Genomic DNA, 14,649 nt, shown 5'->3' with positions numbered 1-14,649 from the left:
AGGCGGCCATCCGTCTTGGAGCACAGTGTCCTCAGCTTCTGCTTGCCACCACACCCTCCAGATGACCAGCGACCCTGTCCCACTGTGTCTGAGTCATGTTGGTGTCCCAGCTTCCCCCGTGAGCCAGCGCTGGAGGGCTGCATTTGTATTTCCCCTTCTCACCTCGGAGCCTGGGAAGGTGGGGTGGGGCTGAGGACACAGCGCAGATCAGCTGAGGCTGTGTGCAGGTGTCTCTACAGAATCTGAGCGCTTTAGAGATGTGCCACCCTGAGGTCAGCGGGGCCAAAGCCAGGGGAAATGTCATCATCTGCCTGGAGACGGGAAGGGGTGAGGGGCTGATGGAGGACCCTAAGAGTGAGCAAGAGGAGCATCGAGCCGAGGATACTGGGCTTCTGGGGGACACTGCTCCCTGATGGAGCGGAGGGGAGGTGACATTCTAAGCGGAAAGAACCTGGGTGAACTGAGTGGGGGGGGGGAGTAAGGAATAGGAATTCCAGGACTGAGCGAGGCAGGAGGGCAGGTGAGTCCACCCTCAGGGGTGCTTCCCTCCCTGAGTCTCAGCTTCCTCACCCGTGGAAGGAGGAGCACCCTAGCACCTACCGCAGGTGCCCTGCTGACTAGAAAGAAACCTCTGCCACGTGGCCGGCCATGTACTAGCTGGAGAGGAGGGGGCGATCGCGGGCATCTCGCCGGCCCTCAGAATGTCCCTTCCAGCCCCCCTGGCGGGGACACAGTGTGGCGGCCCAGCCATCCTAGGGCACAGCCCTGGTGGCACCAAGGAGCGCTCAGCCAGCTTCCAGCAGGGGGCGAAGGGGCCCCAGGGCCAAGGCGGTGAATGAGGTGCTCCACCTTGGGCGGGATGGCCAGGCTGCCAGGGCCTCCTGCTGCTCCGGGCGGGGCGCGCGGATCTATCCGGGCCCGGGTTCCGTCCGGACGTTGGGCTGGCCGAGCAGGGGACCCGGCGTGGGGCGCGGGACTGGGGACCCAGGCTGGTGCTCACGGGCAGGTCCCGGAAACCCCGTCTCTCCACCCGGCGGGGTCCTCAGGCCCCCAGAGATTTCCTCTCTGGACCCTGGTTCTCGCTCCCCTCGCTCCATCGGGCGTTGGGGAGTCGGGTCCCCCGGAGCCGTCCCAGTCCGACCCCGGGAAGCCGCGGCGCAAGGTCGCAAGGTCGCGGAGGGGCTGGGGTGCAGGCAGCGCCAAGAGTACGCGAGGAGGTCTCCGCGGGACCCGGGGCCATGGCTGAACTGCCCCAGAGTCAGGCCGCTGACGGGAGGTCCCCGGGTCCCCTGGCAGGAGGGGCCGCGGCAGGGACGACGAACAGCGCGCCCGAGGGCCTGCAGGGGGCGCCCCCATCCGCAGGGTGCAACGGGAGGTCCGGAGCTTCCTGGGACCGGTGTGCTGGGAGCCGGGAGACCGGGAAGCCGCGGGCGCCCCTGGGGTCAGCGGTCCTGGTCCCGCAGAGTTCCCCGGTCCTGCCAACGCCCCCTGTGCACCCGCTTCGGGCTCTCTCTGCACTGGGGTGCTCGGGGCTGGGCGAAGGGCTGTGCGGCCTGGCCTGGGGTGGGGAGCCGGCGAGCGGGCGCAGTGGGGGCCGCCCCCAGGACTCAACCCTGGGCGCAGAACACGGGAGAACGCGGGCTCAGGTGGGGACAGCCCTCCTGTGGCCCAGGCGCAGGGGCCCCGGGGCTCGCGGTGCGCTAACTTCCAGACTGTGTGCACCTGCGTCCTAGGGCAGGCAAGTGTTTGGGGGGTTAAGGTAGAACAGAGGCGTCACCGAGGTTGGGGGAGGAGGCCGCGGCCTGGAGTCTCTGGAAAGAGCTGTTGTGGGATGTGTGCTCAGGCTCGCTGTCCCCCAAATCACTCCCGAGTCGTCCCTGCTTACTGTCAGCCCGGGCTCTGCTCCTGTCACTGACCTTCAGGAAAGCCGGGTGGTGAGTGTGCTTCTCATTTCACTGGTGCAAAACTGGCTTAGGGAGATCAGGGTCGCCCTCCTGGGTCATAAGGCAGGAAGGGCCAGACCGGAGCCTGGGATCCAGGTCTCTTCAGCAGCAGCCCGTCCTTCCTGGTTCTGCTCTCAGCCTCCTTTATCATAGTTTGTTCCTTTTTTCCTTGAAAGATTCTTTCACAGCATTGATACAATAAACCACACACGAAGCGTGCAGCTTAGTAAGTTGTGACCCATGTAGACACCTGCGGATCCGGCGCTCCTGTCAAGGCAACGACGCACGTGTCCCCCCACGGGCTGTCCCTCAGGCCTCTGGTACTTGCTGTGGAACACAAAGGCAAAAGAAATAGAGAAAAGAAAAATCAAACTTCCTTACAGTTCACAGCCCATCGACAAGTCCTTGAGACAGGCAGCGTGACCTTCCCCTGGGAGTTTAACTGCCCCAATGTTCACACTTGCTGGAGGCAGAAGACAGCCTTAGTTTGACATTAGCCTGACCTCCAGGATCCTGTAAAAATCCCCTTGGAAACTTCCTTTATCTCTGCGCCCCCACAATATGTGTTAGCCATCATCCCCCAAGCATATGACCGTTGATATACCTCTGGAGAGTCTCACGACTGAGGTTTTACTGGGCGGGAGTAAGTGACGTTTTCCTAACCGCAGCTAGCCCCTCGGGGTCCTGGAAACCTTGCTTCCAAATTCCTTGGAGACTTAGCAGTATCCATTACACCCCCTAACTTGAAAGTATAGGATCAGTGTCTCCTCATGACCCCAGTGCAGCTCTTTCTACCCTCGGGTCCTACCCCCGTGCTTTAATAAAACTACCCTTTTTGAGCTAAACACATCTCAAGAATTCTTTCTTGATCGTTTTCCCCCGGACCCCATTTCCCAGCGTACTCTGCTGTCTAGGTTGACCTCAGGCTACGGGGACCAGTGCTCTACCTGCTCTGGGACTCTTGAGGAGCAGGGGCTCTGTCCTTGGTCTCCATACACTGTGGTTCCAGCAACATCTAGCCCATGACTGACCCCATGCAGACCTGAACATAGAGTTCAGGGCTTTTGAGAAACCTGGCAAACAGTCCCCATTCTCAGATTCCCTACATCCCTTCATCTGTTTATTTATTCATTCCACCGATATTTTTAAAGATTTGATAAGTACCAGGAGGCCTGGTGCTGGGTGGACACCAGGTGAGGAGGTGACCTGAGAGATATGAATGGGGAGCTACATTAGTTTTTCTTTTATTGTTTGTGCTTTTGGTATCCTACGTAAGAAATCAGGTTCACTCAACAGGTTCTCACTCTGGATGAGGGCTGTTTATGGCTGAAGCCGGGAACAGCCATGGCCGAGTGGATCTGCACTGAAAGCTCCTCGGCACCTCGGCTGCTCCTGGAGAACACACACCATGGATCACAAAGAGGGTACGGGGTTGCGGCTCCTTGGCGATCTGAGAAGAGTCTCAGAATCTCAGAGATCGTCGTCTATCAAGCCTTGGTGCTCAAAAATATGACAGAACACCCAGGCCAGATGTGAGGAGACAAGGGGCAGTATGATTTCCGAGAGGCTGTGCATTTTGACTGGGGGATGGACCCACCGTGAGCTAGTTCAATACTGGAGTCCGTCAGGCTACATTCTACATGAAAAAAGACGCAGGCAAAAGTGCTCCAGGCAAACAAAACATAAATGCATAAGTAACTGATTTACTTTGACAAGAGTAATTCCACACTAATAATTAACATAAAAGAGTTTTCATTTCTGGTCTGATTATTTTCAGACCTCTTATGACCTTAGCCATTTCCCACCCAACGGCCTTCCCCAAGTGCTGCTGCGTGATTCCCGTTGGTGGATCTTCCTAACTCCATCAGAGGTCAGCACTTGTGGCTGACCTCCCGGGAGCTTCGGTCTCCTCCTCCAGTCTGGCCTCCTGGGCCAGACACAGCCCAGCTGTGGATGCTCCCTGGGACTACTCATCCCCATAATCAGATCTCTGGTAGCACTTCCCTTTAACTACACATACTTCCACAAGGTCTATAAAATAAAGACTGGTCAAATTTTGCTTATCAAAATGTTTTTCTCCACTGTTTTTATCTAAATGTGGTAAAACTTGCTGACATGGCACCAACTACTTTGGGGAAAGCAGAACAGACTAAATCAAACGACTGACCAAAACCAACGACCAAGAAAGTAAACAGTCAACAAAGGCAAGTCTTTTATCCAGCAAAGTCATCAAAGGACAAATAACCCCACGGTACCTGCCTGTTCTACCTCAAGCCTTCCTTCCCACACTCTAAGTGGGTTCTACTGAGTTCCAAGCAGGGACGGGGCGGTGTGTGTGGAGCCCTGAGGTTCTGGGTCGGGCAGGAAGGTGTCCTCAAAGAGCCAGGGTGGGGGCACGTGGAAATGCAGTCCTGAAGGACTCCCAGAGATGCACTCTACACTCCTCTGTGTCCTTCAGCATCTCTCAGAGCCTTGATACTTGACTGATGATTAACTGTCCTTACAAAACAATGCTCTCAAGAAAACAGCAAGGTGAGACACATATTCCTCCCAAAGGATAATCATATAACTTACATGAAGAGCATTTTAAACTATAGAAGAAGCTGCTGTGAATTGCCTGAAGTGAGTGTTGGTCATCAGATTTCCCTTAAACAATGATCCACCGCAGGTAAGCTAATTTTTCTTCAATTTCCTTTCAAAATAAGTATGACATGATGGTAGGAAATGGCACCATAATGACTAGAATTTAAACGAATTAATTCTTCCCAGACTATTGTTAAGTACCTATAATCCACGGCGGCACAGCCCATCTTCCCACCTGCCTGTCACGACGACAACAGGCCTCAGGCAGGCTTTAGCTCACGTGTCTTCCCAGAGCTCAGGGGCTCACGCTTCATCCTGGGGCCCCACTCCACGAGAATGGTCCACGTGCACAGGGCTGCGTGCACAACGTCTGCGTGAAGTGCCACGATGTCATCTGGCCTGTGTGCAAATTCACCATCTTTGTTTCCTCTCTAGATGCACAACTAGTGACGGACTGTGGGCAGGACACACGGAGTACTGGTGGGCACGCGGGCAGAGCCTCGCCTCTCAGCCAGGCCAACTCAGCACCGCCAGGCAGCTGGCCCCACGCACCGCCCAGTGTGGCCCTTGGAAGCTCTTTCAAGGCGAGATACATCTGGGCCCGCTGGGGTCTCTGGCTGAAAGGCACCCTCTCCACGGTGAGCCCTCTGCATGAACGACTCAGGCTGCCGGCCTGGGGTGCGGCCCTGGAACCTCTGCAGTCTGGCCCACAGCTGGAACAGGAGAACCGCTCACGGCAGCCAACCATCATCATTCTTGTTCTCATGTCATGATGAAGCATCTACTTTTCATTTGGTCTCATTTCTTTCAAATCCAAGCAAAAACACTGTTACAGAATAGCTGACTTGGAGGCTGCAGATCTTTCCCCCTTTTGAAATCCAATCATTGGAACAGCTTTCTCCAACAGGAGGTCATGTCGGCTCCTGGCCCCTCAGCCACTGGTCACACAGATCACCATCTCAACAGTGGAGGAAGAAGGCAGAAGTGAATTTCACAGCCTGTCCACACAGAGCTCGTGAGTGGGGTAGGGGCAGAAGAGTGACTCAGGACCGGTCAGGACGGTCAGGGGCAGGCTGCGCCCACAACTACTACGGAGCTGGCTCTGGCCTGGCCGATTCCATGAGTGAAGAGTAAGATCTGGACTTTGGCAAGCATCTTCAAAGCGACACCCCATCGCTCCGAACACACATGGGAGTGTATGGAGTTGGAATAAAAAGGGCGGGGCCGACGTGTTCAGGGTCATCCTGCACTATGGTCTTGCACATCAGCAGCCCAAACTGACAAGTCACTGTGCTTTCTTTTCCAGTGTTTCTGTGAGCCTCTGCACCTACACATCAGGGACCCACCATCTGCCTCCCTCACACAGACAGGAAATAGCTTCCCCAGGGCCCTGAGGCGGCCTCAGCACCTGACCAACAGCAGTGAAGTCTTGTGCTACAAGTCACCAAGTTTCTCATTTAAAAAACTATCAGCTGGCCAAACAGGGTAAATAATTTTTCTTAGAGGGGTGGGGCAGAGAGAGAGAGTGTTAAACGGGACAACCTGAGATCATGACCTGAGCCAAAATCAAGAGGCGGTCGCTTGACTGACTGAGCCCCCCAGGCGCCCCAAGACAGGGTAAATTCTTGAGACGACAGTGCTCAACATCTGACTGGGATCTGTAATTAAAATGCAAAGTATGCATTTAATATTTTTAATGGGAAACCAATTTGGGAATAAAAGGCTTCACTGCAACTATATTTTTATATGGCAATAAATAGAAAATGAAATTTTAAGAAGGTAACAAATGAAACAGCATCAACAAAATCTAACTACCTAAAAATAAATCAAACAAAAGGTGTACAAAACTCTACAGAGAACTACTGGGTATTTACCACAAAGATACAAATGTAGGGATCCGAAGGGGTACGTGCACCCCAATGTTTATAGCAGCAATGTCCACAATAGCCAAACTGTGGAAAGAGCCAAGACGTCCATCGACAGATGAATGGATAAAGAAGATGTGGTATATATACACAATGGAATATTATGCCGCCATCAAAAGGAATGAGATCTTGCCATTTGCAATGACGTGGATGGAACTGGAGGGTGTTATGCTGAGTGAACTAAGGCAATCAGAGAGGGTGCCTGGGTGGCTCAGTTGGTTAAGCGACTGCCTTCGGCTCAGGTCATGATCCTGGAGGCCTGGGATCAAGTCCCGCGTCGGGCTCCCTGCTCAGCAGGGAGTCTGCTTCTCCCTCGGACCCTCTTCCCTCTCGTGCTCTCTATCTCTCATTCTCTCTCTCTCAAATAAATAAATAAAATCTTCAAAAAAAAAAAAGAAAAGAAACTTATAAGTTAATCAGAGAAAGACATGTATCATATGATCTCACTGACATGAGGAATTCTTAATCTCAGGAAACAAACTGAGGGTTGCTGGAGTGGTGGGGGGTGGGAGGGATGGGGTGGCTGGGTGATAATTGGGGAGGGTATGTGCTACGGTGAGCGCTGTGAATTGTGCAAGACTGTTGAATCACAGATCTGTACTTCTGAAATAAATAATGCAATATATGTTAAGAAAAAAAAAAGAAGAAGATAGCAGGAGGGGAAGAATGAAGGGGAGTAAGTTGGAGGGGGAGACAAACCATGAGAGACGATGGACTCTGAAAAACAAACTGAGGGTTCTAGAGGGGAGGGGGGTGCGGGGATGGGTTAGCCTGGTGGTGGGTACTAAAGAGGGCACGTTCTGCGTGGAGCACTGGGTGTTATGCACAAACAATGAATCATGGAACACTACATCAAAAACTAATGATGTAATGTATGGTGATTAACATAACAATAAAAAATTAAAAAAAAAAAACTCTACAGAGAACTACAAAGCTGCCATCAGATCCAAATCCTGAGAGAAAATCCTTGTGCCCTCTCCTGGCTCTGGAGGTGACTGTGCCATGTGGGGTACTTTTCCTCACTACAGAAACTGGAGCTCACAGTGTTTTCTTTCTCCCCTGTGTGCTGCGTGCACGAGCTACAGGCAGCCCGAGCTCCCTGCACCTGACCCGTACGGTTTGGGGACACAGTGGGACGGGAGCAAATTCAGGTGACTGCCTTCATCCCAAGCAAACCGGAAGTCTAGAGGACTCTTTTACATACACCAATATTACAATCTCTCTTCTAAGCTGAAAATCCTTAAATGGCTTCTTCCTTCTTCTGACAAGACCTTCAGGAAGGAGCCTGGCTACCCTTCCCCCACATCTGCACGCTCACTCACATACAGTCTCACACGCTCGGCCATGCACACAGGTCACGCACTGTCCCATGCTCAGTCACGCACTGTGTGAACTGCGCTTTGCAGCCTGGTTGTGTTCAGCCAAACTCTCGCTCCCTCGCACTGATTTCAGGGGGATTCCACACATTGTCTAGCAGACATTTCCAACTCTTACCAAGTGATAAGCAATATAAATCTGTGAAACAGAAAGGAAGTAAGCAAATATTATTCCAAAATATTAATAGTGGCTAAGTTAATAACTTTTTTTTTAATTTTATCCATTTTTTTGACAGAAGAAAGATTTGAGAGCGCACAAGCAGGGGGAGTGGCAGAGGCAGAAGGAGAAGCTGAGCAGGGAGCCTGATGTGAGGCTCAATCCCAGGACCCTGGGATCATGGCCTGAGCCAAAAGCAGACACTCAATTGACTGAGCCACCCAGGCGCCCCCTAAGTTAATAACTCTTATCGTACTAAGGAAGCCCTTTGGAAAGGCTTTTTCTCAAATAATGCTAAATTGTCTTTAATTAGAAGATGCTTTCTTCATAAATATTTTTACAAAAACACATAAAGATCTCGGTATTCTCTCCAGACCTCATTATGCACTGCCTCGTCTCCCTCATCTGTTTCCATGAACACCTTGAACATATTGTTACCGAAGCACTCGTAAAAATAAAGTTACAAAGCAATGGCCAATGACTATCTCCTCCACAGGCATCCTCATTTTTACATCCCCATAATTTCCTCATTATCTGGCATTAGCAAGTGCTTTCTCAAATGATGACAACTGCTCACTAATCCTGGTACGTGAACAAGAGGGAAACGAAGCAGACTATACCAACAGAAATCTGCAGCAATTAAAAGTAAACTATAGACATATACTAAAACCCCTTAAGGATTATATATATATTTTTAAAAGATTTTATTTATTTATTTGACAGAGAGAGACACAGCGAGAGAGGGAACATAAGCAGGGGGAGTGGGAGAGGGAGAAGCAGGCCTCCTGCTGAGCGGGGAGCCCGATGTGGGGCTCGATCCCAGGACCCTGGGACCGTGACCTGAGCCGAAGGCAGACGCTTAACGACTGAGCCATCCAGGTGCCCCCACAAACCCCTTAAGTATTATGAAGCATTTATAATATCAGCTGTTAAAATCAAAAGTTACTGAGTCCTCCAAATCTGATTGGGGAGTCACTGGGGAGAAGGGACTTCAAGCTATAGCAAAACACCATGATCGTGCAAAGAATCCAATGAAGCACACACGTGTACATGAGCAGATGCACAGCCATCCAGTCAATACAAACCAGGAAACAATGTGGGTATCACAGTCTATTAAATCCTATCCAAACTCACACTGAACTAGTGAAAGTACTTCATCTTACTGGCTCGTAATATTTTCAGGGAGAAGGACTTTCTCCAGAGTAAATATGCTAAACAAAAACACTGGACTGAGTATATCCCACAGAGACTGGATGTGGGAAAATTTAAGAACTTGAAACATTCTCTAGGCTTTCCCTTTTCAGTTCAAAGCTTCTGTTCTCATTTATTCAAATTTAAGGTTTGCTGTTTTTAACTTATATACACAATGAATATATTTGTATTTAACACAAGATTTAACTTACCCTGGTAAATGTGCCTTCAAAACTATGAATATCCAGTTGTGGCTTCTGGGCATACACATAAGCACTGACTGAAAAAAGGTCCTGGAATACAGAATATCTGAACTCATTACATTATAATTAGACAAAATTACTTGGAAATTTTTCATTCACCAACTAATATTTTTCATATGTTATGTACCAAAAGTGATGGTCGGTTTTCCTATACTTTGTGTGCCAACACTAGGTTAGGATGGAGGATAACTAAGGGAAATAATTTTTAAGCTCAACAGAGGTGTGGCAATTTCTCTTGGTTCTAAAAGACTACTACTTAATGATAGGTGTATGTCGAGCACTTGGGAGTTGCTCAAAAGCTCCATGTCGCCTGGGGCTGTCCCAGATTCCAAGTTTAAAGGTGGAAATATACTTCGTGGAGTTCTGTCATACTGTGTATGAGTACTCAGGAGTTACATGGGTACCCAAGAATTTAGTGGGATTTAAATAGTCCTCACAATTCTGCATAAGTTCTATAAAACAATTTAGCCAATTCCTAAATTTACTTGCATGTTTTTCTAACAGCTACTGCATTTGCCATAAACAGGTGACTTCCTTGAAGCTATGAACATACTGCATTTCTCCCATGTGCCTGAAGCACATCCCCACGATCTATATTTATAAAATTGTATGGGAAGGCTTTAACTATTCACACATCACAGCAACTTTCCCAGAACTAGCTCTGAAGTAGAAAAAAGTCGTTTAGATTACCCGACTCACAGGCAACAGGTAAATGCTTAAACAGTAAGTCTCTGGACATGACACTGAAGCACCTTATTTTAAGGCAATTTATAAAAGTACATCTGTTGATTTATAAATTTTAGTTTTTAAAACTCTATATAATTTTATTAAAATAATGTTATAATAGGTGAAAATGTATTGATAACAAATTTTACTTTTTTAATGGTGCATGATTATGTTTACCAGGAGATCACAAAGAATTTATAGTACCAAAAAGTTCCTTGCCTGTATGGACTTTAACCACCAACACCCACACAGGATTCTGACTGTACTGCCTACTAGACAGCCCAAGGGCGAGTGACTTCCCATTTCTTCTGTGTGGTGATCCCACACATCCTAACGTGACCGGCGTGTAACTGACATTAGGAGACAAAACTCCAAAGCACACAGGTAGGAAGCATACCTGAGTTCACAGAGGGAGGATGCAAATGATCATGTGGATGTAGAGTGACCTACTGAATTTGTTATAATCTAAATATGCTCCTGTATTTTTCAAACTGATTCATGTGGACACAAGTAATATTCTTAGTGGGTGAGTTACATCCACCAATGGAGATGATACTGGAGCCTTTCAGAGTAAACTATCAGAAGTCTTTGAGTTCTTGGGATTTCAGTTGTTTTAAAATATATATATCTATTCTTAATTGGCTATCAGAAAGCTGGACAAGTACAATGCTATACGGAAGTTTCAGAAATCTGTCCTTATTACAGGCCTGAAATTTAAACAAGACCCACATCAGCTAGGAGGGAAAGAACCCCAGCCCACTGTGTCCCCATGCTCCTCGCCAGGGCTGCTGCCTGCCTGCCCTCAGGACCCTGAAGCCACAGTGCCCTGGCCCATGCGCTGCCCGCATTTCCAGTCTCCCTGCTGCCCTCTGAAGGAAGACTAGGATTCCTTTTCCGTTTCATTAATAATCTACGCGTTAACAACGGGCATCACGTACATCTGAAGATACCTGAAGGCATTTGGGGTCTGTTGAGTCCAGGGTTCCAGATGATGGGACTTCCAGGCCATGCTGTGAGAGCTGTGCTAAGACGCAGCATCAGCCCTGCTCCAAGGAGGGCTTCAAGATACCTGAAGGTACTCAACTGGAAAATGAAAAGAGACTTCTAAGTTTAAGGTAAATTCTGTAATACAAATGCAGGTTTGATACAACAATCTAGCGACTACTGAAAAAACTAATGGAAAAAGAGAAAACGAGCCACTCACACAAGAACTCGTCAGACTCAAGCTCACTGCACAGCAAGGTAAAAGCTGTGGATGGAGGGCCAAGCTGGTGTCTGAACAGGGTGGGCTTCCCAATGTGTCCTGAGAACGAGGCACCCCATCTCCACCATCCCCTCAAGCCCTCCTTGGAGCAGGGCTGATGCTGCGTCTTAGCACAGCTCTCCCAGCATGGCCTGGAAGTCCCATCATCTGGAACCCTGGACTCAACAGACCCCAAATGCCTGCACTTGACTCTAAGCTGGACCCTACGTGGTCTGCCAGGGCCGTTTCAAGCATGGCACGATCAGCGCCAAGCTGAATCGAGGAACAGGCTCGCAATCAGAGCTGGGACCTGCAACAGGTGTAAGAATTCACAAGCCCTGAAGGGAAATTAACCATTAAAACAAGCCGGATGCTGGCTGGGCCATCTGGTTTCCCTGAGCTGCCCACGATCAAGGGCCCATGCTCTGATGGGCCATCTGAAATCAAGATGCTAGGGGCACCAACTTGTGACCCCTGCCCAAAGCTGCAAGAGGGAGGTCCATCCCATGCTGGTGACCCTCCACAGCCCCATCTGTCTCGGGAGTGTCTGGCTGCTGTTAACTTGTGCTTGGCATTCCAGATCAGCTGCAGTTTGCAACAGTGGACCACGAGCCTGAACCCACTTCCCTCACCTCCCCCTGTATGCACCTGAGAGTAAGGTAGTTTGATTAGTAAGTGCCGCTGCCCCAGAAAGTACATGATCTCTGGGGGCCATTCCCCAGATAAATGATGGGGACAAAAGCGGTGGTGGGGTATGTAAAGCCATTTTGAAATGGTCTGAAGATTCAGATTTCCTCTTGACCAATTCCTAAACATGATGTGTCTTCAGGATTAAGTTGTATGAAAGTATTTTCCTGTATGGGGAACCTGGGTGGCTCAGTCTCTTAAGAGTCTGACTCTTGATTTTGGCTCAGGTCATGATCTCAGGGTCATGAGCCTGCTTAAGATTCTCTCTCCTTCTCCCTCTGCCCCTCTGCCTCCACCCCCCCCACACTATCTCTCTTTCTCTAAAGAAAAAAATAATTTCATGTAAAAAATGCTTTGTGCTTCTTCTTCTTTTTGTTTTTTAAGATTTATTTGAGAGAGAGCAGGAGAAAGAGCGAGCGGGGGTGGGGGGAGAGGCAGAGAAAGAATCTCAAGTGGACTCACCGCCAAGCACGGAGCCTCAATCTCATGACCCTGAGGTCCCTCGATCCCTCAATCTCATGACGTGAGCCAAAACCAAGAGTCAGACACTCAACAAAATGAGCCACCCAGGCTCCCCAAATGTTTTGTGCTTCTTGCATAAAACCCTTTCAGCTGAAAGTCTGGGAAGACAACATGAAGACCCCTGGTGGCACAACACTGGGGAGGAGCAGAGGAAAGAGGGCACTTTTGCTTCTCACAACTGTCGGCAGGCTCTCCAGTCCAGCAGGAAACCCTCCTGCTGCCAGTGATTGGCATCTGAGATTCAAAGGGGCTGCCAGGCCTACAGCACGTCTGGCAGCTGGGATTTCTCACTTGCACATGGTGGTAAAAGGTGAACGGTACTGTTTTAACGGGCTCTGGCCAGGGCCTATACGAGGCAGACCTGGCAGCAGGCATGCAGACTGGTCTCACCCGGCTGCGTGAGGTCCCAGAACAATACTGCTAGCACTTCTCCTGTGAAGACACCTTGGCTGAGGCAGTAGGCTGTGCAGAAAAAGGAACGCAGACTTGAGAAAGGCCTGCTCACAAGCAAGGCTGGGCCTTGGGTGAGGTCTAGAGATGTGGATTTCAGGAGCATTCCCACCATTCCCAGATAAGAAAGACTCCCTGTGCCTGAATGATTTATTCAAGCAGCGTGGTTTATACCGAACATAGGCTTCCTTCTGGGAGTCTGGCACCTTGACAAGTGCCAGACAGAGGAATGCCTCCATGAGTCTCTCCTGTGTTTCCTTGGTAGGCACCATCTCACTTGTGTTCTCGTAACGAGCTGCTGGGGGTGTGCAGCGCGTCCTGTGAGGGTCCACTGGGAGGCGCTCCGGAACCGTGCACCATGCTTCCTCCAGATTCACCCCAGGGCCTTTCACTCGGCTGTCTGTGCCCTGGGTCCCGTTGCTAAAATCAATCATGGTCATGAGGAGGACTATGTGCTGAGTCCTGGGGGATTCTCCCCGGTAATCATTAAAACTGGGGGTGGTCTTGAAGGTCCCCCAAAACAGAGAGTTGACCATTTTTATAGTTCTCATTTTCATTTTTTGTTATTTGTTATATTTTGGGTTTGCCTCAGAATAAATGTTTTAGCGTGGCTTCCGCACTTAGAAAAATCACAGACTTGAAGGCATGAAGACTCAGAGGCCAAAGATGGGGGTAACCACAGCGGCTGAGGAGCGACGGGGGACGTGGAGACCTGAGGTGGGAGAGTGCCTCGGAGGGGCCCTAACTCCGGCATCCTCTCACCCCGACCCCACATGACCCACATGCGGGGCGGCTTTCCAGCAGTCCAGCTGAAAGAAGTGAACAAAGACCCCCAATTGCAGGGAAGCTAGAGCTCAGAGTTCGACTTCAGCCCAGTGAACTACCAAGTAGAACAAAACCAAATTCAAAAAACAGTACCCTTTAGAAGACCATAAGGCAATCCAGAGTGTCTATAATGTATCATTAGAAATGCTGAAGACACCATCCAAACAAACTTCTAGACGTATGAAGACATAAGAACACAAGATCCATATTCAGGAAAGAATTCCATCAATAAAGACGAATTCTGAGATGAGCAGATATCAGAATTAAGAGATGAGATTTTCAAAGCAATTTCAACATCTCAAAGAATTAAAGGAAAATCTTCTCCTAAAGCAATGGGAAACCACAGTACAGAAAAAAATATATATTTAAGGAAAAGAACCAAATGGAAATTCTAGCGTTAAAAAAATACAATATCTGAAGTAAACTTATTGGACGAACTTAACAGGAGATTGGAGATGAAAGAACGTTTGTATCCTTTGGGTAAATACCTAGTAGTGCAATTGCTGGGTCGTAGGGTAGATCTATTTTCAGTTTTTGAGGAAACTCCATACAGTTTTCCAGAGTGGCTATACCAGCTTGCATTCCCACCAGCAGTGTAAGAGGGTTCCCTTTTTGGAGAAGGAAGGTCTTGGTGGGAACGCTGAAGGGAAGCACTGACTCTGAATAGTAGGAAAGAGGATATGGAGTAAGTAAAGGGGCTGGCCCTTGGAATTGGGGATTGGAGAGGGGAGGAAACCCAGGCTGTAGCCAAGAGCTCT

General features: G+C 49.4%; 1 long non-coding RNA gene across 1 annotated transcript; it reads right to left on the bottom strand.

Annotated features, from left to right (window-relative positions):
• Positions 1–2,003: 2,003 nt before the first annotated feature.
• Positions 2,004–11,244, bottom strand: LOC148161862 (uncharacterized). The gene is made up of 3 exons (XR_015767305.1): positions 11,115–11,244; positions 9,388–9,468; positions 2,004–2,270 (listed from the first exon to the last, which is right to left on the bottom strand). It is a non-coding gene; the product is annotated as an uncharacterized LOC148161862 (long non-coding RNA).
• Positions 11,245–14,649: the final 3,405 nt, after the last annotated feature.

This window comes from Eumetopias jubatus, unplaced genomic scaffold (genome assembly GCF_037043125.1).
Source record: "Eumetopias jubatus isolate StellerSeaLion01/CBP00866 unplaced genomic scaffold, mEumJub1_p1.0 scaffold_47, whole genome shotgun sequence".
In the NCBI taxonomy this organism is placed as follows: Eukaryota; Metazoa; Chordata; class Mammalia; order Carnivora; family Otariidae; genus Eumetopias; species Eumetopias jubatus.
The sequence above is the reverse complement of the archived record's forward strand: the minus strand, read 5'-3'. Positions and strand labels throughout refer to the sequence as shown.